General features: G+C 38.1%; 5 long non-coding RNA genes across 27 annotated transcripts in view; 2 read left to right on the forward strand and 3 right to left on the reverse strand.

Moving 5' to 3' along the window:
* The window catches only part of LOC126926692 (uncharacterized), a 222,543-nt gene that overhangs the window by 50,370 nt on the left and 146,646 nt on the right, over window positions 1-25,527 (reverse strand). The window lies entirely within an intron of this gene.
* LOC126926730 (uncharacterized) lies at window positions 2-6,300 on the reverse strand. Its single transcript, XR_007714822.1, has 3 exons — window positions 6,238-6,300; window positions 5,026-5,102; window positions 2-2,914 (listed from the first exon to the last, which is right to left on the reverse strand). It is a non-coding gene; the product is annotated as an uncharacterized LOC126926730 (long non-coding RNA).
* Window positions 6,457-14,671, forward strand: LOC126926644 (uncharacterized). 23 transcript variants are annotated; one of them, XR_007714695.1, is made up of 14 exons: window positions 6,457-6,594; window positions 6,924-7,336; window positions 8,439-9,339; window positions 9,496-9,639; window positions 9,732-9,874; window positions 10,199-10,342; window positions 10,670-10,813; window positions 10,906-11,092; window positions 11,197-11,713; window positions 12,222-12,402; window positions 12,899-13,018; window positions 13,109-13,688; window positions 13,760-13,976; window positions 14,553-14,671. It is a non-coding gene; the product is annotated as an uncharacterized LOC126926644 (long non-coding RNA). The 23 variants fall into 23 exon arrangements; XR_007714696.1 differs by lacking the exons at window positions 10,199-10,342; window positions 14,553-14,671 and adding an exon at window positions 10,566-10,577 and having other exon boundaries at window positions 9,732-9,863; window positions 13,760-13,928; XR_007714704.1 differs by lacking the exons at window positions 10,199-10,342; window positions 14,553-14,671 and adding an exon at window positions 10,566-10,577 and having other exon boundaries at window positions 9,732-9,863; window positions 10,670-10,737; window positions 13,760-13,928.
* LOC126926732 (uncharacterized) lies at window positions 15,259-17,201 on the forward strand. The gene is made up of 3 exons (XR_007714825.1): window positions 15,259-15,616; window positions 15,786-15,831; window positions 15,973-17,201. It is a non-coding gene; the product is annotated as an uncharacterized LOC126926732 (long non-coding RNA).
* On the reverse strand, window positions 17,465-19,233 carry LOC126926725 (uncharacterized). The gene is made up of 3 exons (XR_007714818.1): window positions 19,111-19,233; window positions 18,912-19,049; window positions 17,465-18,805 (listed from the first exon to the last, which is right to left on the reverse strand). It is a non-coding gene; the product is annotated as an uncharacterized LOC126926725 (long non-coding RNA).

Genomic DNA, 25,527 nt, shown 5'->3' on the forward strand with positions numbered 1-25,527 from the left:
ACTATTTTCTCCTAACCTTATTTCCGAGTAACCAGGCCAAATCCGAATTAACGCAAGTTCCCAATACCAAAATCGAAGAATTGACAACGCTGCCTGAGAGCGCACTCGTAGCACCATTAATCGACGATGCAACAGCGCGGTGGATTGGGCCGCCTCGAATTTCCATGGACACTGATTAAGCAACGCTCACGTTCACTTAATATCCAGATGTCCGATAAAGACCTTACGACAGAGTTGCGGCGATCGCGGGTCGAGATAGATGCGGCGTCCGGCAGACGCGCGTCCACCGTGGCAAAATATTCGAAACGAATGACTCGCGTCGTTGTGGACACGGCTACCGTGCATTTGTCCGCTCGTTCCTTCGTCTGGATCCTATTAATCCGTCGCTAATGAGCACCGTCCGATCGCCGAGTGGAAACGCGCGAGTATCATCCTCGCAAGGAGCAGGATGGAGGATTGGCTCATTACGGGCCACGCCGCGTGTGCTTCGTGACTGGCTCAATATTTAACGCGTCTCGAGCCGTTCCATCACCTTTCGATATCTCGACACCTGGTCAGCAGGATTAGAGAACTAGTTCTGAGACTTGCGACTCGATGGTCGACTGCAATCGATGTTCGTTGATTACCGATTCGCCTATTCGGGCACGTTCGTTCGTACTGGGTGTTCACTTTCGAGAAAATCTGGCTACTGAAGCGAGAAAAACTCGAAAGAAGAATTAAAGAAAGAAAACTAAAAAGAAAACACCACACTGACCTCGCTAAAGAAATAAAATAGTCAAACTAGAAGATGGTATCCTTCTGGGGTTAGCCATCCACGTATTATTTAGCGATTAAGCTAGAAAAATTGTCCAGCTGGACAAATTATAAAGTACATATTAAATAATAAAGAGAAAACTTTCGAGAAAAGTCAATGAATGCGAAAGAAGGGAGCATTTGGAAGCCATTTCGAAAGAATGGTTTATAAGGAACACAGAGACTTTTGTGAGCGGGAGAGAAAGCTCTAGGTAACGGTTGTTTGATATTGATAGAGAGGAGAAAAGCAAAGTTTAAACGTGTCAAAATTCCTGGTAAATAGAGTTGACAATGTAAAAAATGAACGGCCATCGAGGTTCAACTTAGACAAATATCGAAAGCGAACAAGAGGGTTCTTAGAATCAACGAAGCATAACCAACGATCAATCGCCACCTTTGCTATCTGGTTGCTCCGCTTTGAAAAATCCCTCGCAACCGCAGAGCGTTAATTAACCGAAAAGTCACAATTACGGTTCGAGCGCGCGTCGAGCACGATAAAAATCCGAATTCCCCGTGTCTTGGGATTATCTGGGGGATCTGTGAAAGGAGAAGGCAGGCTGTAAGCTTGTGTTTAACAGGCGTATTGATCTGGACGGTTGGGTCCACTGGCCGGTTTGATAATTAGTCAATCAGTCAGCGGTGTGCGTTGTTTTATTGAAATACGGTCTCGAGTCGAGGGCCAACTCTTAACAAGCGGCGCACGGTTCATTCATGCCGGTTAATTCCCACTCTGTTTCCTTTTCGCGTTGCTTCGTTCAGCCACTTTTACGCGCACTGTGTCATTAATCGTTCGATTAAGCCGACCGATAACGCCCTCTCCAGGAGAGCGGTCCGCAGGCGTACCACCAGCCGGCGCCATAACTCCCTAGCGTGGCAAGACGCGGTTACGAACGAACGAGCCACGATCCTGACGTTCGCGTTCGTTGGAGAACCTGCGACCGCCTACCTGGATCATCGGTACCGATTTTTCATTCGAAGATACTTTATTCGCCACGCATGCGGCCGCTCGAGACGTCGTGAAACATAGGGACATTTGGATGGACATGAAAATACACTCTTATCGATTCCGCGAACCCGAACGATTCCTTGCTTACCCTGAACCACGTCGATAATTAATTACAAGGTTGAATTGAGATTGCGTGGATGGTCGGGAAGTTGTTAACGAGACCAAAATCGAGGGAGGAGTGGCATCAAGCGCCATTGGGTTTCATCGATTCGATTCTTGAAAATCGTTCGGTGATCTCAGGATATTTTGGTGTCTGGTCTGTTATTTTAGAAAATTACTACTCTTTTTAATAAAATGCAAATAGAAAACATAATAAGCATTTAATAGTTTCGATCAACAATGCTAAAATCACTAGATTTATTAGTACGTAGTTCTTAATTTTTACGTTGTTGTAGTATCCATTTCAAAGAAGATAAAGAACTTTTTACTCTTCAAATTTCTTTTCTATTTTTTGTGTCACTATTCTACATGTACATTACCGTGCCATAAATATCGAGACACGACGATATCTCGTACAAACTGTATGCTTTCCACTGTTTCCATTTTCTAGTTATTTTACTAAAAATCTATTATTTCATATTTATCTCTTGCCAAATCCCTAGCTTGTATCTGTTTTAATCTCGGTTAATTGCTCAATCCTGCACATAAAGCGGTCGTACAGAGGCGACCGGTTGAAAATAGTTCCTCGGGAACGGAAGCAACAAATAATCGTCCAAGGTGCGGATGCAAACCGCGCGTAACGTGGTTCCCGGTCGCGCGAAAGCGAGGAAAGAAAGAGAAGGAGGACGAAAGTGAATCGAAAGGAGGGTGACATACCGAAAACGAGGAAAGAACGATCGTGGGGCACAAAGGATGAGAGAGACAAAGATAGAAGGAGAGAGAGAGAGAGAGAGAGAAAGGAGTGGCCGAAAAATAGAGAAACACGTTAAAATGGATGCGGCCCATATAATTTCTGCGATGCTTCTCGAGTCTTCTTCTCTTCGCCTCGGAGATCATCCCTGAACTGTGTCGAAGAGTCATCGTCTATGAGCAGCGAGCTCGTGTCATTGTGTCAGGCTTACGATTTCGTGTGTTGATCCATTGTCGCGGAACATACGTCCTGTCAGCTTCCAGAAACTATAGGATCAGTTAAATCAACCACTGACTATATCGACTAGAAGATAATCGGTCGTTAGAAACCTCGAAACGACTAACCTTCAAATTGTCATGATATGTAAAATCTAACCCTCGTGCAAATCTTATTTTAATATTATATCATCTTGAGATAATACCATCGACGATTATTTTGCTTTCTTGAAATGGTATATTAACAATTTTCAAAATTGGATCAATTCCAATGGAGATGTTTGATTAACAATTTTCGACAAGATTCCATTTGCACTGGGAATTTTATTTCAATTTTTATTTAACGGCAGTTCCCAACGTTTTTAAGTGTTTTATTTGAAATTTACTTTGACTAAAAGATAAGACAATCTCAATAGGCAAAGGAGGAAACCTAACCTTAAAATACCAGTTTTATTCACACTATTCTTGTATTTCCTAACTTTTAAGCCTATGATATATCTTGAAACAATTTCCAGGATGCAATTCTGGTCTTTTTCTTAGCACGTTTCACAAAAACAGAGTGGAGCTCGACGAAGGAGCTCCTGAGATAAAAAATAATGTCGAGTCACACTCGACATAGCAGTGCAAAGGGTTAATATCGAGTACAGAAAGATTTGCAGGGATTGAAGATACAATTGCGAATGAACTAGAACGAATTATTGTAGATCTTACTAACGGCGCCTATGGGTAGTTTACACTATACACGCGTACACGTTATATATACGTAGTCCCGAATTTGCAGTGCAAAGCAAACCGTATGTCGGACATCGGCACGATTTATCGCGTTGACACGTGTCTCTTACCGAGACGCGTTTCGCCCCTGTGCACGGCCTCTCTTTTAACCGCGATTAAAATACATTTTCGAGGATAGAACGACCGAATTTCCGCGGACCCCGTTCTCTTACCGTGAAATGGTTAACTCTTTCGTCGTAATTTATAACCGCCTGTGATCCGGCCTCACCGAGAGCTTTATTAAACATGAAATGGGAACCATGTTGCAAGAAACATTAAACTATGTCTTGTATTTGGAAAACTAAATTTAGAAAAATGCACAAATATTTTGTTAGAATGGAAGATTAACTCCTAGGAAGAGGGGGGAGGTGGACACGGGGTAATTTCTTACGCGAAAGTCCCTCCTATTTTAATAAATTAAATGTAAATTGAAAATTACTGGTATTTAACAAATATTCAGAATATTTTTATATTTATTGATTTATTACTTTTTTCGAAGAAGCAATTCCATGTTATGTAGTACATTTTTGGTATTATTAATCCATCTGGGATCATCATCACTAAACGACGGTTGACACGTTTATAAAATTGTAGAACCAGTCGTTTCGATTGCTGTGGTAATTCTAGTGTTAAGATATTACAGATGACGTTTCTATATATTTAGACATTTTCTAAGCTTAGCAAAGCAGAAGCTTTGAAATATCGTGCGATTGTGATATTCTTGTTCCCTCCCCTCCCCTCCCAGTCCATCCTCTCCCACCCCCTCCCTAATAGGCTAGCGAACTGTCCTGTCTTTGCGTCCAGGCTTTCAGAACATAAATTAAAATATCGCACATAAGCACAGCGCAACAGCGGCTTAAATTTAAGTTACAATAATAATCTTAAAAAAAAAAAAATGTAATAATGCATGGCTATGTCGTACCGTCGCGTATCGGTACTTTTGCCTGTACCATCCTACAATTAGAATTTAGCGTTTATTCTGGAAAAAAAATCATGAAAAAAAATATGTAAAAAAACCTGGAATTAATAAACAAAGATTGAAAAAAAAAGAGAAGTGATATTCTTGTTCATCCACTACCCTAAAATCCAATGTAGCATTTCATCGCAATTCACGCCCTTTTAATCCACTGCACGTATCCTGGTCCAATTTTTCCCCTTTACCAAATCATCGACGGAAGGAGATGGTAAAGGAGAAAGAAAGGGAAGGACGGGGCAAAGAGCGCACGCAAGCTGGGAACAGGATCGCGCGAAGCCAAAGATCGGAGAAGAGAGGCTGCTCGTACAGGCACGTTGGCCGACCGGACAGATATGATTTATATTTCTTTCCGATCGTTCACATTAAAAATGGTAAATGCTCTTAATGACGGCATTAATAATTGTATTCAACGAACCGCCGGTATTGACCTGAAGACACCCGTGCGAGGCACGCCCGTAGAATACCCTTGTAACGATCTGGTCCGGCATTCATCTGGGCGGAGAGAGATCATTTGTGAATGAGCGAACATTCAATGGGCACACTTTTGATCCCGACATTATTAATTATCCGCAAGTAGCTGCTAGACGCTTTGCTCTCTTTTTTCTAGCCGTGCACGGACTTTCCAGTGCAGAGAACCCTCGTGTCTTTGACCCGTGACTCAACATTGCAATGGTTTCGAAATCGGTTGGTTATCGGATCATTTTCTTCGGAACGTACTGAATTTCATAGGTATAAAGCTTGTTGTTAACGCTAGAACTACCGATAGTTGACACGAAGCTATTTCTAACAAAACTAGTGAAAATGATTGGTATTTTAAAAATACCTAATAATAGAGTGTTTTTATATTTATTGATTTATTACTTTCTTACAGAAGCCATTCCATGTTATGTAGTATATTTTTGGTATTATTAATCCATCTGGGATCATCGTCCCTAAACGACGGTTGACACGTTTATAAAATTGTAGAATCAGTCGTTTTGACTGGTGTGGTATTTCTGGTGTTAGCATCTAGCGATCTAGCGATCGATTCGGAATTTTCCTGGTAATCGATATCGTCATATCGAATGACACACGGTAAAAATTTTAAAAACGCGTGGGAAGCCGTACGAAACGAGGAAACTGGTTAATTGGGTTTCGAGTTTGAATACATAAAAGACAAAATAAAATTCATTATATTATTCCTTTAGTTATCATTGCGAAAGTCGTTACATCATTGCGGAAAAAAATAAAACACGAAGTAGAAATTTTAAAATAAAATGGTAAAACCAGTCGAAAGCAGACTGCATTGAAACCAGTTAAAAATTGTTAATTTTTGTATAGGTACAGAACAGATACAATACAACAAAGTGTAATCAGAAATACAATACGCAAAATCGAATAGTTAAATTTATTGAAAAACTATCGATTATTTCCATCAAATTGCGAACTGTGTAAATTTACGCATACTTGACAAGTTTCCAAACTTTCCAATTACGTTATTCTTAACTTTATTTTCCTACTTTATTAAGCTACAGAACGTTCCTGATTTCACTGGAACTATGAATCTAATGGCACGGTGTATATGCAACGTCAAAAACCCCTAATTCCATTTCCCGCTAATAATAGAAAATAAAATTTCAAGACATACCTTTGTATGTATCGCCTCCATCGACAGCTAAAAGGAACTGGTAGCAGCACACGAGTCGACACGAATATTCGCAGTGGCTCGTATTACTACGCCTTGCAGTGTCGACACTGTTTTGGTTTGCCAGTTTTAAATGTAAACAAACTCCTGGCTAAACATTATCGCTGTTACTTGAAACCGTCGATCGGAATTACGTTTCAACTTTTTGTAATACCATCGATCGATACAAACAAACGAACGTGCTCTCTGGGACGATCGTTGTAACGATTCACACAGTCGAATAGTAAGCGTAAAGTTAAACGGTAGTATCGAGCGAGCAACGATTACGATCTCTATATTTGTGCTTAAAGTGATTTTAAAGTAATTAACTATTACAATTTGATCACTCGTTTCTTTATTAAACAAACAAACACGTTTAATATTCACGCGAAACTGAACTCTTAACACTTCAACTTTTAATTGTGAATATCGACCGGCAACTTCAATTTATTCTCATCATACTTCGACTTGCAAGTTTTTAACTGTCAGATTTGAAACGCTACAGTGACGTGCAAGGAATAACATTAAAATCATTCAAAACAATATTCATCTGAGAAGTAATATAATTTTAATTACAATATTTATATTAATTATAATCGTAGAATTTTTTAAAACGTTCATTCGGATGCAAACCGGGTTTGTGTCCACAGGTGTCACAGTACTCACTGACGAGTATTATTTTTTGTTTGTAAACAATTACCGATAACGGGCGAAAAATACATTTGCATCGTACATTGGTGGTGCTTGAGAGGCACGCTTGGAGCGTTACGTTTTAATCTCACCACGAAGAAAGAAAGAAAATTCGCATGTGGTGGCGGAGCCGGATATGGTCGTCCTCGATAGGCGTCTGACTGGAGGCGGGAAGAGGTGGCTGCGGGCCATCGGAAATCGCTGGAATCGCGACCCTTATCGCCTTATTAGAGAGGGGCAACTTGCATGGCGTCCTAAGCCGGACGCGGCGTGGCGCTGCGGCAGGTTTATCGGCCGCTTGTATCAGCGTACTCACGCTCCCTTTCATGGTCTTTAAACCGGCGCACTTAGCATGGCCCGTCATTATTTAACGGTGAGTAATAAAGTTGTACCACCAATTAGTCGACAGCGTGGAAGCACGCGCATCAACGACGCGGAGCCGGTAGCTGTACTTGCGTATCGTGGCCGACCTATCGCTGCGATATCTCGTTTCGATCGTCCGGCATAAAATCGGTAATCCGAGAATAATCGTTATTATGCCGATGCACGGCATAATCGATCATGCTTCGAGAAAATGGTTGATCGCTGCTTGCCAATTTACTTGACGTTCGATTGCTATGCCGGAAACAACTGTTTTCCATCGATCGACACAGCCATCGGGCATTGCTTCGAGAAAGATGTCTGGGGAGGTGCTAGGTGGTTACATGGGATCATTGTATGTTTGCTAAAACGCAGATCGGGTATCTTGTAGATGATAGGAATTGTGTATAGAAGAGTTCTTTTCTTCTACGCAGGAAAAGTATATATAATCGTGATTGATGTTGGTACAGTTGGATGTTGAGATTGAGTCGATTGCAAGGTAGCATGATCAGAGTTGACATGTGAATTTTGTCACACATTGCTATTAGGTTGTCCGGAAAGTTTCTTTCGTTTTATGAGGAAATAATAGACGCGCCATGTTTTTCGTTTTATATTGGTTTATTGAATTATGCACGAACGTAATAATAGAAATATGACGAAATAGATCATACATAATTTAATAAAATAATATAAAACAGAAATTGTTGTTTATCTATTATCATCTTATGAAACGAAAGAAATTTTTCGGATAACCTAATATTATTAAAAATAATAGAGAATAAAATGCAGTAAAGAAACATTTGTGTAGGATATTGGAAGAACAGCTGATAGAATTAGGAAAGAAAAATTGCTTATGGAAAAAAAATCTAAGCGTGGATAAAAATAAATAAGGAAACTCTTTCATCGTTAATTTATAACAAAATAATTAATTTATTAATATAAATAAAGTACGCAAAATCAAAGTATTCTTTCCTTACTTAGAGTATTTTAGAGTGAACCAATACGTTTCTTTCTACCCAAATAAGAATTCTTTTTCTTCATTTTATTCATTGATAGATAATTATCGGATATTTATCAAAACGCAGAACGAATATCAGACCGAGTTTCTGTTGCAGTTGATGTTGGTGTTCGATTTGAAGAAGTGGATCGGAAGTCTGCTAAAGTGAAGACAAGCAATCTGTGCGTATCCTCTGTGAGGATGATTTTTATTCAGACATTTTTATTCGGCCAGCGTAGGAATAAAATGGAACGGAAAGACAAACAGCAGCGGTCGCGTGTGAGTGAGCCACGGGAATGTAATTAATGAGCAGTTTGGCGGTCGGCCGGACAGCTGTCCCGTTTTTTTTTTCTAACCCAGCGATGGACGGAGTCGCGGTACCGAGAACAGCAGAACGAGAAACGTGAAAACCTTGCGTGGAAGCGGTCTAGAAGACGCGTCTTCGGACGCGGCGGAAGGAACAAGATGGATTGCCTGACACTACCGGACAAGATCAATTGAATTTCTATTTGGACGTAACCGAGACCCGTTTGCCTCTAACCCCACCTTCTTTATCCACCACCAAGTCCCCCTTACCGCGACAGCCAAACTCTAATTCTTCTTCTACCGGTTGTCCACGTCACGATAATTGTAGAAAGTGATCTACTGCAACTTGATTCCTTCTTCCCCTAACTGATTCGTCGGTTATTTAATAATAGTCATTTTGTTAATTTACAAATGCTGTTGGAATAGTTTCATTGATGTTTGGTATTTGATCTGGATTATAAATTTTAAATTGCAAGCATGTACTTTCTTTATTAGATAAATTCTATATTAGATCTTCTTCTATATTATATATTAGATTAATTCCTTCATGTTTTTATTACGTTTATTATTACTCAATTCTTGTTAGTTTTGAAATATGATTTAATATAATCATTTTAATTTTTTTTACCTATGGTGTGTTTGCAGGTGGAAGTGTATTTTCTATCCAACTGTGTTTTTCTATTATACAATTTGTGAGAAAAATATGGCAGATGGTGAGCAACTATGATTTATAACTACAGCATGAAGATTTGAAAATTGCAACAGGGTTAAGAACAGGTAATTACGTTTATTATTAGTTTTGTTAATTCTTTTTAGTTTTCAAGCTAATATAATCATCTTCAGAATTTTTACCAATGCTGTGCTTGCAGGTGGAATTGTATTTTCTATCCAACTATGTTTTTCTATTACACAATTTCTGAGAAAAATATGGCAGATGGTGAACAACTATGATTTATAGTTTTTTTAATAACTGCAGCATGAAGATTTGAAAATTGCAACAGGGTGAAGAGCAGGTAATTACGTTTATTATTAGTTTTGTTAATTCTTTTTAGTTTTGAAGCTAATATAATCATCTTCAGAATTTTTACCAATGCTGTGCTTGCAGGTGGAATTGTATTTTCTATCCAACTGTGTTTTTCTATTACACAATTTCTGAGAAAAATATGGCAAATGCTGAGCAACTGTGATTTATAGTTTTTTTAATAATTGCAGCATGAAGATTTGAAAATTGCACAGGGTGAAGAACAGGTAATTACAATTATTAATAGTTTTGTTAATTCCTTTTTGGTTTTGAAGTTAATATAATCATCTTTATCATTTTTACCAATGTTGTGCTTGCAGGTGGAATTGTATTTCCTATCCAACTGCGTTTTTCTATTACACAATTTCTGAGAAAAATATGGCAAATGCTGAGCAACTGTGATTTATAATTTTTTTAATAATTGCAGCATGAAGATTTGAAAATTGCAACAGGGTGAAGAACAGGCAATTACGTTTATTATTACTCAATTCTTTTTAGTTTTGAAGCTAATATAATCATCTTAAGCATCTTTACCAATGGTGTACTTGCAGGTGGAATTGTATTTTCTATCCAACTGTGTTTTTCTTTTACACAACTTCTGAGAAAAATATGGCAGATGGTGAGCAACTGTGATTTATAGTTTTTTTAATAATTGCAGCATGAAGATTTGAAAATTGCAACAGGGTTAAGAACAGGTAATTACGTTTATTAATAGTTTTGTTAATTCTTTTTAGTTTTGAAGCTAATATAATCATCTTCAACATTTTTACCAATGCTGTGCTTGCAGGTAAAATTATATTTTCTATCCACTGCGTTTTTCTATTATCCAATTTGTGAGAAGAATATAGCAGATGGTGAGTAACTGTGATTTATAGTTTTTTTAATAACTACAGCATGAAGATTTGAAAATTGCAACAGGGTGAAGAACAGGTAATTACGTTTATTAATAGTTTTGTTAATTCTTTTTAGTTTTGAAGCTAATATAATCATCTTCAATATTTTTACCAATGCTGTGCTTGCAGGTAAAATTATATTTTCTATTCAACTGCGTTTTTCTATTATCCAATTTGTGAGAAGAATATAGCAGATGGTAAGTAACTGTGATTTATAGTTTTTTTAATAACTGCAGCATGAAGATTTGAAAATTGCAACAGGGTGAAGAACAGGTAATTACGTTTATTAATAGTTTTGTTAATTTTTCTTAGTTTTGAAGCTAATATAATCATCTTCAACATTTTTACCAATGCTGTGCTTGCAGGTGGAATTGTATTTTCTACCCAACTGCATTTTTCTATTGATACACAATTACTGAGAAAAATATGGCAGATCAGTGAATAACCGTGATTTCTGTTTTTTTTTTTTTTTTTTTTTTTTTAATAACTGGAGCATGAAGATTTGAAAATTGCAACAGGGTTAAGAAAGGGCAGCAAGTATAATAAATATAAGTAAGCAGCGTAGAATCTTGATAAAACTTGGTATAATGCGTTATATTACCAGTAAAAAATCATGACACGACAAGAAATCAATCTTTGCGGAACATTATTTGCAGATATCAAAGTAACCAGACCTGCAATTCGTTTCAATCTCTAAGAACCCGGAGAACGTAGGTGATTGTGCTAATAACTCGTTCGACAATTTCGTTCGAATAAACAGTTTCTGCAAGATATAAATAAAAAGGTACGAGTATTATATTCCTCAACTATGGTGAGATAGCCGAGTGATAATAAATGGGTTTGAAAGTAGCTGCCTAATTACTTCCTCGGACACCGCACGAACTCGCGATGCAACCGTTGATATTGCTACGTACTTTTTCCTTTTTCCTGAGCCCCGCGCTGGCTACCGGTTTTACAGCGACCGTTGAATTTAACTGTCTATTAATTAATGCGGGCCGATTAATTTCCGTCACGGCATAAAAACGCAGTTCCATGGAAAATTATGATGGCGCAAGGTCTCGCCTCCGCGCCATTTCCCTGCGATTCGTATGTCATCGAACCATCGTTCTACAGATCCATGTGAAAAATACCGACATGTTGCGGGTATTTCGTTTCGGGAAACTAGAAAAGAGGGTAAAGTTGAATTTGCATACTGTGCAGTCCTCTTTCTATTTTTTCTTTTCCTCCTTCACCGCTTTCTTTTTCTTCTTTCCTTTCTTCGCTTCTCTTTCTTCCCTTTATCCTTTCCGTTTGCTTGTATTTCTTCCCTCTTCTCCTTTTTTTCTTATCTTTCTCCTACTCTTGTTCCTTTTCTTTCCCCTTGCTCTTTCCCCTTCTTTTCCCTCTTTTATTTCTCTTGTGTCTCTCGCTTCTCTTTTTTCCTTCTTCCCCTGCTTACATCATTTTCTTCCTTCTCTTTTCTTCTATTTCCCACTTCTTTCTATCTCCTTCGTTTCTCATCTTCCTTTTCTTCTTTTCCTCCCCGTCTTGATATTTTTGTTCTACCACCTTCCCGCCCACCCACATATATTCCTCCAAGTACGTAGAGAAATCTTTCATATTCGTAAAAGTATATGAAGTGTAAGTAAGATAGAGAGGCAAGTTTGTCTGCAGATTCATTGATACCAGTATATGTTTTCAGAGTAAAATAAAATTGTTTACAAGCTGAAAAATAAACCTCCAAGGACGTGTTTTCTTGATGTCTACAATTCACCCTGTACGTAAATATCCATCAAACATTTCACCACATCCTGTACAAGTACAGAGCTAGAGGGAATTAAGCTAAAGCACGTAACAACTGCGTTAAATCAAATTCAACGTTGGTAAGTTTCATTCAAGTAAACAAGAGTTGGCGATACTGTCAGAGAATCATCTAGAATAGCTTCTTCGAGTACATCAACCGTGACTGGCCATTAAAATACCGGCCTTGATAACTGGTAGCATGGTCACCCAGTTTTACGTCATTCGGCGATTTTTCGCGGTGCTTCGTTTCTTTCCACAGTCTGGTATCACTCGCCGCGAGCGGATTTTCGCGGTCAATAACCGATTGTGGTATCGTTTGAACCGCGATACGCGTTCGCCAGACTTGGTTTATTCCTTGAAACGACGATTGTGAAAGTTGTTGCGATAAGCAGCGAGAGTGGTTGGAAACGAAGTACAAAATACTCTGCACGATATTACGCGAAAGCTGTGATAATTTAAACAGCTCTCACTGCCTGCGAATACATAGCTCATAATGAAATGAACATATTGAATAACGTTAATATAATATTAAATAGTCGCTAACTGATATTAAATAACAAAATATTACATTTCCAGGGATAAATACTGAAAGGAGGATGAGTATGAAATAAAAACTTGGCAGAAACTTAATAGAAAGGAATAATCAAAATTTAGTATGAAGTCCTGTATTATTTTTTGCTGTGTCTATGAAATAAGGTAAATACGACGCCGCCATAACGTTATGCTCTAATGTAACACATGCTACCATAATAAACTTCATTACACTGATGTCTTTCAAATGACCAGGGTACAGCGTGAACATGGAGCAGCAAAGGAACATAAGCGCGCAACGCGAGCATGACGTCGACATAAACGCCAGAGAGGGCAAACAAAATTTTCAAAAGTTATATTCTCATGATCTCCTACTGATCTGAAATAAGAAATTACTTTGATTTATGTACCCCCTAAAGTTCTTCGTTCCAATAGTATAATACTCTTTTCTTTTGCTTCTGAAACAATTGTAATTTCCTAGTATATTCGTGTCCTTTTGCCAAAGTAGGAAAGCTCGTTTGAAGCGAAAACCGCGGAAAGTCGCCGGCATGCACCAGGCAACACGCGGTTCAATGTATCATTAGGTAGTCATTGCGATCACCGTGGGTCCCGTTGGTACACGCACGATCCGACGGACACGTAGGTAAGCCATCCTGGCTTCATTCACGTCAGATGCGAGGCGACCACGTCATTTATCTGCCAACCATTCCGGCTAACGATGCATTGCCTGTTTGTTGGTCGAGCGTCCTGGTATCCTCGTGTTCCCTGCACGAGCTTCGTCTGGAATTTCCATCTTTTTTTATGATGCCTCTCAAACAATTCTTTTGCACTTAAGGTAATATCAATTTAATTTGCATTTGCGCAATTTTCTACCACTATTCATACAATTATTATGTTTCCCTATAGGAGAGTACGTGGAGGTTAATTATGAGCAATTTCTATGAAGACCAGGATCCCTTGTATTTATGCTAATCAACACGGATCATGATACTTGAAACCAAATTTGTTGGATCTTTGAGTACATATACATGTATATTAACATTAGATCTTGCAATATTAAAAGTGCACTTTTGCAGCCAGGAATTATTTATTTACAAATGCTGTTACATGTTATATATTTTTTGTAAGCAGTTTTTTAAACAAATCCAAGTGATATTTTGTCGCATGCATAATTCGCTTTCAAGGAGCAAAAGATTCAATGAAAGTAGAAAATCTGTAATCATCTGTAAGCTATTGATGTAGTTTAATTTCTCTAAGAAGTACGTTTCTCTGAAAACGCCTGGATATTTTTATCTAAAGTAGTTTCCAGGATATGACGACTTTATAGAGTTACACTGAACTTTCATGATCTTTCTCACTCCTTTAAACCGAATCACGAATAATGTCCACTAGAATAATGTCTTGCATCTGTTAATGGTATCGTCATTCTGTAAAAAGTTAATCAAAATCGGTGTTTTTTAGTTATCTGTGTTAACTGGATAATTTTAAAACTTGCCTTGCGTCGGCCCTGACTTTTAACATATTGTCATGTTCTCTCTCTTAAAGTTTTCTATCTTATTCACCTTGTGGTTTTGTACTTTACCACCTGAATTTATTTCCATATAATATCCTGCCATGCCAATTCATCTGCGTTTAATATTTCCTACAACAAATCAGGTGCAAGTATACGAATTAAAAACAACAAACGCTTATTTCATAGTTGCAGGCAAATTTTACTGCTCGTTCACACCAATGCGCAGCGTCCACGTTGCCTTTCAGTATCTTTCAGAAAGATACGAAGAAGAGACTCTTAGCGTCTTATCTCTGTCGTACGTGTTGAAGGAAAAACAGTGAAATAGTTTTTGTTGAGACCCATGGCACAGTTCGCTAATTGCGCTAGAGGATATTTAAGGTGCGTGTAAAATTTGGGAGTGGCACGTGGTGGCGCGCGCGGCCGTGCGAGAGGGTGGAAGCGCGGTCGTCTCTGCCGGCGACAGAGGAGCCCGGTCGCTTCCGGAACACGCGAAACTCTCATTAACTTCGACCGGGCGCGATATTGTATTGCGCTTTAAAGTCGTTCCACGCTCCTTGGAGCGGAGACGCCGGCTGCGAGCGGCGGCAGCAACGACTTAAAAAAAGTTCCAACCACGGAGACCGGAGTTTAATGGGTGCCACCACAAACGACAACGTCGATACTCTTCAAGGAAGGACGATGAGCGAATTTCAAACGCTTCTGCATCGCAAAACTATCCACTGCAGTCGTACGATATTTCATAAGATTCGTTGTTAACTGATAAAATTCCCTGCTATGCGTATGATTGTCCTGTGTATCAAATACGATTCACGAAGATCGCACGACGAATATTTTATTGGTAAATATTCTTATTTCTTACATTTTGTACTTTTTTGCTTCTGTACACTAAGCGGTAATGGGAAATTTTCAAACGCTTCTATGCTGGCAACAGCATGCACTGAAAGCATACGATATTTCATGTAATATTTAGTGATATTGTGTTTTATGTCCGTTTCTATGCATTGCATTCAATCTATTGGGTTGGCAACTAAGTGATTGCAAATTTTGTCATTAGGTGGCATTGACAAATCCGCAATCACTTAGTTGCTAACCTAATATATCGTGCACACGAATAATCGTCGTTTGGTATTTTATTTATTATGTAGCATTGGAAAATGATGAATAAATTTCAAGCTGTAACGAGGATGGTGAATGGAATTTTGTTTTTGAATTGCAGAAATATTCCCTGGAATTTCATGTAATATTTAGTGGTATTGTGTTTTACGTCCGTTTCTATGCACTGCGTTCAATCTATTGGGTTGGCAACTAACCGATTGCGGATTTTATCATTAGGTGGTATTGACAAATCCGCAATCACTTAGTTGCCAACCTAATATATCGTTCACACGAATAATCATCGTTTGATATTATATTTATTAGTTGGCATTGGAAAATGATGAATAAATTTCAAGCTGTAACGAGGATGGTGAGTGGAATTTTGTTTTTGAATTGCAGAAATATTCGCTGGAATTTGTCAATATCTAATTGTATCCATTATAAAGTGACATTCTACACATGTAGTTACTTCTGAACATGAATAATCATAACACGTACGATTATTTACAAGGTTTTCAGCCTTTCTTCTACACCGATTATAAGTGTTCACCTTACAACCGAATAATTTGCAAGAATTTCGCAATCAACTGTTACTTTTGCGTGCACACTTTGGTATGGCGTGCAGGCGGATCAATATAAAATATTGAAATTATTACACGGTCTTCTTTATTACGAGTAACACCTTTGCCGACATCAATTACGTTCATACATATTATGCGCATTAATTTTATTTGCGCCCAGCCGATTCCGCTACTGGTAATTCTGCGCAAACGAGATTAATGTACATTAATTAAAGATGGGTGAGGGGAGGGGAATAGCGCGATAAAAGGACGTACCGTACAAGAACCGAACTAAAAAGCAAGCCTTTGTGATATTGAGCCTGGCGTGCCAGTTTGATGATGTCTGGAAACCTCGATAGGGATCCTATCTATATAGTTGCATACACATTACGCCTGGTAAACGATTTTACGTTAAAAGTGAACACATTATTCTAATAAAGCAGACCTGTGAGTATCTTGTTAACGTAGCTGCGGTGATAAATGCACGATAGCACGCGCTTTGATTTATGCCTTGTTTGCGTAATTGTTCTGAAGTTGTAGCATTAAAAGAATAAAATTAATTCCGCTATTGTATTCAAATTAATTTCACTCTTCGCTCTTTCGATTTATACGGAAAATATTCTTTCACCAAAGAAAACTTTTAAATCTTAGATCGCAAAATTTGATATATATACAATGTGACACACAGTAGCTCACGAGACAATTTTTATCAACATATTGCGTTCGTTATAGGAAGCTTTTTCGAACTTCGATTATATTGATAAATTTGAAGCTAATTTGAGAATGTACATTGTAGAAATTAAAATATTAACCTCCTGAACGCTATGACCATTCGATTTAGGTTAAAGGTGGCGTGACAAAAAAGACGTATGGATGTTATCCACCTGACATTCCGACGATTTCGTTGAAACGAAGGAAATTAATTATCAAACTGGCAAACCAAAGCGGAAAGCAAAGTGTGTAGCGGACTACAATGCCTCGATGGTCGCAGTTGATAAAATCGATATGATTTTGTGTTCACTTCGCTGCGTTCTACACATAGATAGTGTTTTTCAAATTGCTCTTCGTTTTCTATTTCGAAACTACATTTTGAGGTTAAAGATTCTAAAGAAATTCAAGGGTACGGATCGACATGTTAAAAGGAGCATCTGATAATCTATTATATATATATATATATATATTTCATCTATTTTATATCTATATATAATATATATTATAGTCTATTATGAAATCTTTCAAAAAGATTCTAACTATATTATTGTTCATTAATCTATCAATCTGTAAAAATTCTAATTTCGGTTTACTCGTATAATGTACGTTTACACGACTAGAACCAACAATATAAAACTATTATAATCCATGTCATTGTATCACGCCAGATTAAGTTACTGAAAATTCTCAACGAGAATTGATTGTAATTATTCTAATAAATAAAAAAAAAACTTCGCTGCGTACACAAAGGATATAACCTAACAAACGCGAGGATGGTACCACGCTGGGGGTAGCCACCTACATGTTAGTATAACTACTAAAAAATTCGACCTAATGTCCAAATTGGACAAATTGTGAATATAAAGAAATAAACAATAAAAAAAAAAGCACAAAATGGTATAAAAAATATTTTTTCCTTGCTATATATAATGCATATATTCTCTACATAAGTGCTAATAATAAAACAGGAACATTTGAAAATTTTCATCCGTTTCTTGTAAAAGATATTTTGCAAAAATACCACCACGCAGGCACCATGGAGGCTAAAGGAGGAAGAGTTCATTCGGACGACCTTCCATTTCGGTTAATGGAGAAGCATTCCCCTGCATGCTGCGTGACTAAAGAAAATAATAAACATTCTTCACGAAACATAATCGCAGAACCGACTCGCGTTACCAATGCAAAAAATGTATCATTGGCTTATTATCGAACTCTGCTTTCAGATTTACCATAAAATACAAAATTGTTAAATTTTCAATTTAAAAGATATAATTTCAAACTTTGTTATTGTCCATGTCATTATTGCTTAATGAAATAAATGGTTATTACGGCTTTTCAGGTCACTACGTGATTTATTTTAGTCACAATCGATATATTTTTGCAATGAAAATTCAGTCCGCTCAACTTGCGTTCTTTCGCAAAAAATACGCAGCCCACGGTGCCTCTTTGTAAAGAGTGGACCGTGCATAGCGCTCGCCTAACGTCGGACAACGCAGCGCTCAAAGGGCTACGATATCTAATTACAAAATATTTGGATTGCAACGCTCAAAATCTTTCCTAAGCTATCTTAGCCATCCAACTAGTACTTCACGAGGAATCACGAATTTTGCCTGAAACTCTCATTCCACCAGTCCTTGAAACCCTTCAAACCAAAGTACACGAGTAACCCAGTATCAATCTCTACATTAACCCAGCAAATCCACAGTCCTCGAGGACCTGAATAATACGAGCCACCCCTAGCCACTTCCTTCACCCTTACCACTAAAATTCGCGATCCCCTCGAAAACCATCTTCGCCAAGTTTCTTCTCTCGGCTTTAATTTCCAATATCGAACAGTTGGATCTTTGAGAGTGGGAAAGATCAGCGGCACCGTGGTGGCGTCGCTGGACCATCATCGTATCAATGCGCCTTGGATTGACAGTGCCGCCGGTGATAAATGATATTTCCAGCGGTCCCTCTTCCCCGTGGTAGTTCCGCGTTCGCCGTCGATCCACCCCTGCTGAGAGAGAGCTGGATCGGGAAGAGGGTGCCTCAGACCGCTCGCAGTCTCAACAGACAGCGCCGAGAGAGAGACTATGAGAGAAGATATCCGCGGTGAGAAGTAAACACGTTATACAAACGAATGCGGGATCGATAGCGTTACTCGGAATCCCGTGAAGACGTACTCGTCTCCTCTTACTTCATTTCTCCTCTCGTCTTGTTTCCTCTCTCTGTTCGTCGTTCGGGACGTGCTTTTTCCAGTGCGACTGTCTTCTCTTTCGACGAATAGACTCTCTTTAGATATCGCAGGATACTAGTCCGCGGGGCACTTGATGTTCTGTGATCAATAACGTTATATTGCGATGTAATTCTCCGATTTATCGAGGAAAATGATTTACTTGCAGCACGTACAGATTTCCGACGGCAGTGTAAGTGGAGATCGTTGTCGGCGGTGGGAGAGTTGCAGGCAATGAGGTTAATCCTTGCTGTAGTCGGCGGGGTGAATTGCGTTGTTACAAACTGCAAATGAAACATCCGAACTTTACAGGTTTATTAATATTTTCGAAAGGATATCTTGGTCATTCGCTTTATTCATTCTTCATTTTATGTATTTGGTAAGTGTGTGTATATATGCATGTGTGGAACAAGGGAATATCGTTTACAGTTTTCAAAGGTTTACTGGAAAGGTCTTGATGGAAAAAACTACGTTTCCTGGATGAAATAATAAACTTTGACACTTTAGGATACATAAAAAAATACAGAATGTATAAAAAGATTGTTCTTTCCGACAAGGATTACTTATTAGGTAGGTAATTGTAGGGACTCGTTGAAAGAATAAATAAATTTTCATACGAAATTACGAATTTTATGTACGAAATTTCGAAAAAATAAACACGGAAAAATACCGTAAAATTATTTAGGCATCCGGCTAAATTATACCGAGCGAGAAGATTGACGTCGACTTGGGTTATACGTTTATTGAACAGTAGCCATTCATCGTGAATTCCCCATGACAAAGTCTCTTTCATAAAAGTTCCATGTTCACAAATTAGTACGGTCGTATTAGGAGACCGCACTTTCTTATTTATTTCTTCCGCACTTATTTCTCGCACTTCGAGAAAATGAGATTTCGACATAATTCAAATCCCTGGAAACAGGAAATAATAAAAGTACTTAAGAGTCGATGAAGTAGTCGTCGACTGATAGGTATAGTAGGTGGCAATATTTACTCATTTCATTATAACCTTTCGTATAGTCTCTTGGGATTTCTCGTACAACAGAAAGGTATGCCGCACCATAATCGGACCTCATACCTGCGTTCGATGTTATTAAATTCTGGGAAGCTTGTTAAACGCGTCGGTTCTGCAGCCTGGGAAGCCAACGATGAAGTGGAATCGTGTCTTAACGTGACGAATTGATGCTACCTTTTTCCGCACTCTTTCCAAGAAAAATTATTTTAAAACATAGGCCTTGCTGAGTTTTTTCAAATCATTAGACAGATACTTTCTAATACGATAGAACTTCGTTTATGTTTGTTTTTTCATTTCAGTCACAACAAACTACATGAAAACTGTTGAGAAAAATATTAGGTTGGTATGACCACTAGTTCCTACGTGCAAAGTTGGCATGACTCCTAACGATGCTCTTTTGTTTTTGGCGTCCGCTACGTGTTAATTATCTGAGTGTATCTTTTTTATTTTTTATATAATGTTTATTGACCAGTAGATGAGTATTACATGCGTATGTTGTTCACAATAAACAATGAATTTCGGTTGTAGGGCGATTTAGGCAAAAGTACCGATACGTGACGATACGACATAACCATACAATGATTACCTCAGTGTATCCGGTGTGTTCATATGGCTGTGCATGGTGATGAAATACAGAATATAAAAACTGAATCTGTGTAAATCTATTAAACATCGAAATCCAAACCCTATTTAATAACAAAAACGAATGAATTTCCACATTTTAACATTGAAGATAATTATCCTCTAAATCGTTTACGTCAAGAAGTCTAAGCTCGAGCAGATTAATGCACAGTAGGACTAGATTTATACGAAGTTTGTAGTTCGATCTTCTCAGGCTTGGGCAAATTAGAAATTTGGGAAGAATTTCGAGCATCGTTTTCTCTAACAATCACATCTGTAAAAATGTATCCATTTACATAGGTTGTTGAAATCAAAGTAGACGTATAACTGCACAATGAACGTGACAAAGGGTATCGTATTTTGCTCCAGTTTCCTGTTTCTTTGACCGAGAGATCGGCCGCCCTTTGAACGATTGCTCAGCAGTTTTTCCGTCCCGCCCCGTAACGCCCGCTTTCCTCTAGTTCGCTGCCATCAAACCCTTGGCATGCTACATGCAGACCACCATTTTGAACTTTCTAATATGTGTGCAACCACCTTCCATATTCTAATAGCATTGTCATTTGATTTTAAACAATTTTTACCGGGTATTTTCAACCCTCGTTCATGCGGTGTCTGTGTCAAGCCTTTAAGCTTTTTTAAATAAGAGAATCTCGGTGGAACGTACTGTGCGTGACAAAGAGCGAAGTTTCAGGCGAACAGGACTATAAAGTTAGTTGTGCAGCAACGCAAACAAAATATAAATCAATCGAACAATAATAGAGACCGTCTGGCTTGATCCCAATATTCCCAATTTTCCCAAATGGTCACAAACGCAGCCCTTGCTAGCGGTGAAAATTCCGTCCCTTTCGAGGAAGGTACACGAGGCGGACAAGGGCACACATATGTTACCCTCGGAGATGCCGCGCCATTTCACGCAATACGTAGCCCCAATTTAATTTGTCGTGCGAGTGAGAATCCTTATTCAAAGTAACTGGTTCGCCCCATGTCCCATTGCACAGATGTACGCACACACCGCGATTCAATGCTTCTGCTCCGTTAATTTCCTAGCAATGCAAACGAATATTCTATCGAAGCTTTAATTTTCATTTCGACGTGATGTGTATCGTATCTTCGATTATCTTGCGAGCAAAAGATCATCAGCGATCGTGCTTGAGCGAAACACCCTGCCGATAATTTTTAATTCTAATGGAAATTAATTTAGAAATTGCTTAATTGTAATGTTAGGTTGGCAACTAAGTGATCGCGGGTTTTATCATTAGGTTGGTAATGGCAAAATCCGCAATCACTTATTTGCCAACACAATATTTCTTTCGGTGTGTTTATTGGAAAAATCCGACTTTGAAACTTATTGCTACTTAATGGAAGAGAAAAAGGATGAATTAGGTGATTTTTGAGATATTTAGGACGAAATATTTCCTCAAAACTGATTCCAAGGAATGAATTTTTACTTGTGATTCGAATTAACCTATCGATGGAAATTTAAAAATTGTAATTGAATAAATAGTACTTAAATGAGTAAATAAAATTATAGAACGTTTTAGTGTACAATATTCTACGCCAAAGACTGCATTGAAAGAATAAATATTGTGTTGGCTGCCAACCTAATAGAAACGACTAATCCATCGTTACGTCATTTCCCATTACTGCGATATATATAGTAAACGTATTATCGCAAGCGTAGATTTAGTGAGAATTCGAATCACGTGAACCTGTTTGCAAGCGAAAGATCATCGGCGATCATTCTCGAACGAAAAAAGCCCCGAATTCTCTTTAATTTTACAAAAATCCTCTTTAATGATTGGTGTGCACGTTATGAATCTCGGTGGTGTAAAATAAAAAATTCGGAATTATTGGGTTTCGGGAATGGTTGGTACGTCACATGCTTCGATCGGGAGGTTAGGTACGTAAGCTTTTTCACATATAATTAATACCTTGAACCGTTGGGTCCTGCGTAATTATCGTCACAAGGTTTTCGACGAGGCACGTCGCATGATCGGAAATCTTAATTGCACAGTAGATTCGCGGATAAACCTGGATGTCTTCCTATTGACAGTGAAGCAAGGAGAATCTCGTGGAAGGAAGGAGAAGCGAAGGAAGAAAGGAAAGAAGGGAAAAAAGCGCACAGGTTCTTATTTACAGCAGGACCTCGCCAGACATAGCATTAAGCAAACTACCTGAACGACACCTGGGATGACGTATTGCAGCCAAAGTGCGCTGTCTTTATATTTTATGAGTCCGCTTCATAAATAGCAGCGTCCCTTAACAACCGAGCAGCTCGAAGACACGCGCCTCCCCACGCGTTATCCCCACCCCTGTTGTCGTCGAAGAGGAAGAAGAAGCCAGAACTGCAGGCCACGGTGTGTTCATTTTTACGTCGCTAGTGTCGCCCGCGCGTTTTCAACGATGCAACACCATGAACAGAATTATTGCCAGCTGTTGCCGTTGTTTTTGCGCCAGCCAGGTATACCAAGGGACGCAACGTTCACTCGAAACGAACGTTACGTTCCAAAAATTTCTCACGACAATGAATAATAAAACTTTCACTCGTCACCCTTAATTTCGTTTTTTCCGGAAATCTGTTCCGGACTTGACCTGCTCCAAGGTTGTACAGTTACTTTAAACGTTCTCTGCAAACATTTTACAAGGCGTAACATGTCATTTGGAAGTTTTGACATTTTTATTGCTCTTGGGGTTAGGGACTTTAAGGTTGGTCGGTGCTAAGCCACCGATGGTCAAGCATCAACATATAGTTAAATCAAGTTTTAACGGTTATTTAGAATTGCACTTTTGATTTTTAATGTTGCAAAACATTGCTCGAGTCTTAAGAGTAGTCTCGAATAGAGTTTTAACATACTAATTTCTGAATCCTAAGAATCTTCCATTTTTTATTTTTCATCCAGATACGTTTTAAATCATCCGTATCATTTATTTCATCATTCCAAGAGTCCTCAAGTAATTATTTTGGAACACCAAAAATTGAAAAGGCAATTCGATGCAGGAATTCTTCAATGGAATCCAGAATTCTTGGCTATTTCATCGAATTCAAAATTCCTATGGAATATCCTGCCTCGAATTGTCCACTTGACCAACGAACAAGATTTCCATAACGTCTCGCCGACCGAGAACATCACTTTTCCTTTATCTAAAATCTCGCAATCCCTCACGCGTCGCTTAAGCTTTCATTAACGACGAGCCTGATAGCAAAGGTTACCGCGAGCGAGGAAAATTAAGTCAGTAGGTAAAATTATGGTTCGCGTAACGTTCTTTTGACCCTCGGTTCCTTCCCACAAGTATCGCCCTTTGCGGATTATTATTTATTATCATCATAGCCATTTCTCTGTCGAGCACGCGAGCCAGGATTCGAGCTCTCCCAGCATCATTTGCGTGCTGGTGTGCGTGAAAACGTGTCTATATACACAAAATGTCTGCTTGTACTCGTGTGGACGCGTGTCCATCCCGATCAGATGGCCGGATTCCCCGTTGATTTGGTCACCACGTCGAACGAAACATCAATCACTTTCTTTCGGGGTTGCTTTACTATTTATAGTTTGTTCGCATGGTCGTCTATTATCTTCAGTAGACGATAATTGTTTCGAAGCGGGACCCTTAACCATAAGTTGATCATTAGCGTCTGCTGCACTATTGTATCTCACTTAACCCTGGTTTTAGCCTGGCAAGGTGTTCGAATCGAACGAGATTTTTTAATTCATTTTGTAATTCAGGATATATCAGTGTGACTGTTTTAATTAAACTATTTGTCTATAAGTTGGAAACTCAATGGAATATTAGGACGCTTTAAGACAATTGAATTAATATCGTTAGTAAAACTTTACAGGTTAGGAATATTTTATGTTTTATTAATTATTAATAAATTAGTAAGTTATTCTGCAATTATTGTAACTGATTTTGATATATTATTTATTTATTTTATTTATTATTATTTAATCCGTGCCTTTCGGCTTTACACGTCGTTTACCTATTACGCTTTCATTACATTCTATGTGATTTTGACATAAAGACACAAAATTAAAAAAATAAATCTCACAAATTAACGAAAACAAATCCACACACGTAACCTTCACGCTGCGAAAACAAACCTGCCCGCAGGTGACCACTAACAATTTAACAATTCTTAACAACGATTTAGGCAGATACCTGGGCATGAATCTGGACAGGAGATTAACATGGACACAACATATCATAGACAAATCGAAGCAACTCAAGGATAAACTTAAAAAATTCTACAGGTCCACAAGCCGATCTTCTAACCTAAGCACGCAGAACAAAGACCATAAGACCATAATAAAACCTGTCTGGACTTACGTAATCCAACTATGGGGAACAGCAAGTAATGCCAACATTGAAATAATTCAACGCTTCTAATCGAAAACGCTAGGATCCCTAATAAATGCATCCTGATATGTTACCAACGAAGCAATACATGGCGATCTCAAGATATCCACAGTCAAAGAAAAAATAACAAAATGTGGTAATAGATATATCAAAAGAGTCAACAAACATCGAAACCCTTTAATTACTAAATTACTTAATACGTCGGATCAGATCCGATACAGGCTAAGTAAGCACTATCCATTAGACCTAAGCACTAGATTCAACTAGATATTTCTAATAAGTAATATTTATTTATTTACAATATTATTATTTATAAATTATACTTACTTATAATAAGTTAATAAGTTCATTACTTATTACTGTAACTTATTATTATTACTTATTATTATTATTATTATTACTTATTTGTAACTTGTAAGTACTTGTAAATAAAAAAAAAAATGTCGTTTACCTATTACGCTTTCATTACATTCTATGTGATTTTGATATAAAGACACAACATTAAAGAAATAAATCTCACAAATTACATGTTATCGAGTTATTCTACGTGACGTGAAATCATAAAATTGTGGGAAAAAACTTCATAACCTG

The sequence above is a fragment of the Bombus affinis genome, chromosome 18, assembly GCF_024516045.1.
Source record: "Bombus affinis isolate iyBomAffi1 chromosome 18, iyBomAffi1.2, whole genome shotgun sequence".
In the NCBI taxonomy this organism is placed as follows: Eukaryota; Metazoa; Arthropoda; class Insecta; order Hymenoptera; family Apidae; genus Bombus; species Bombus affinis.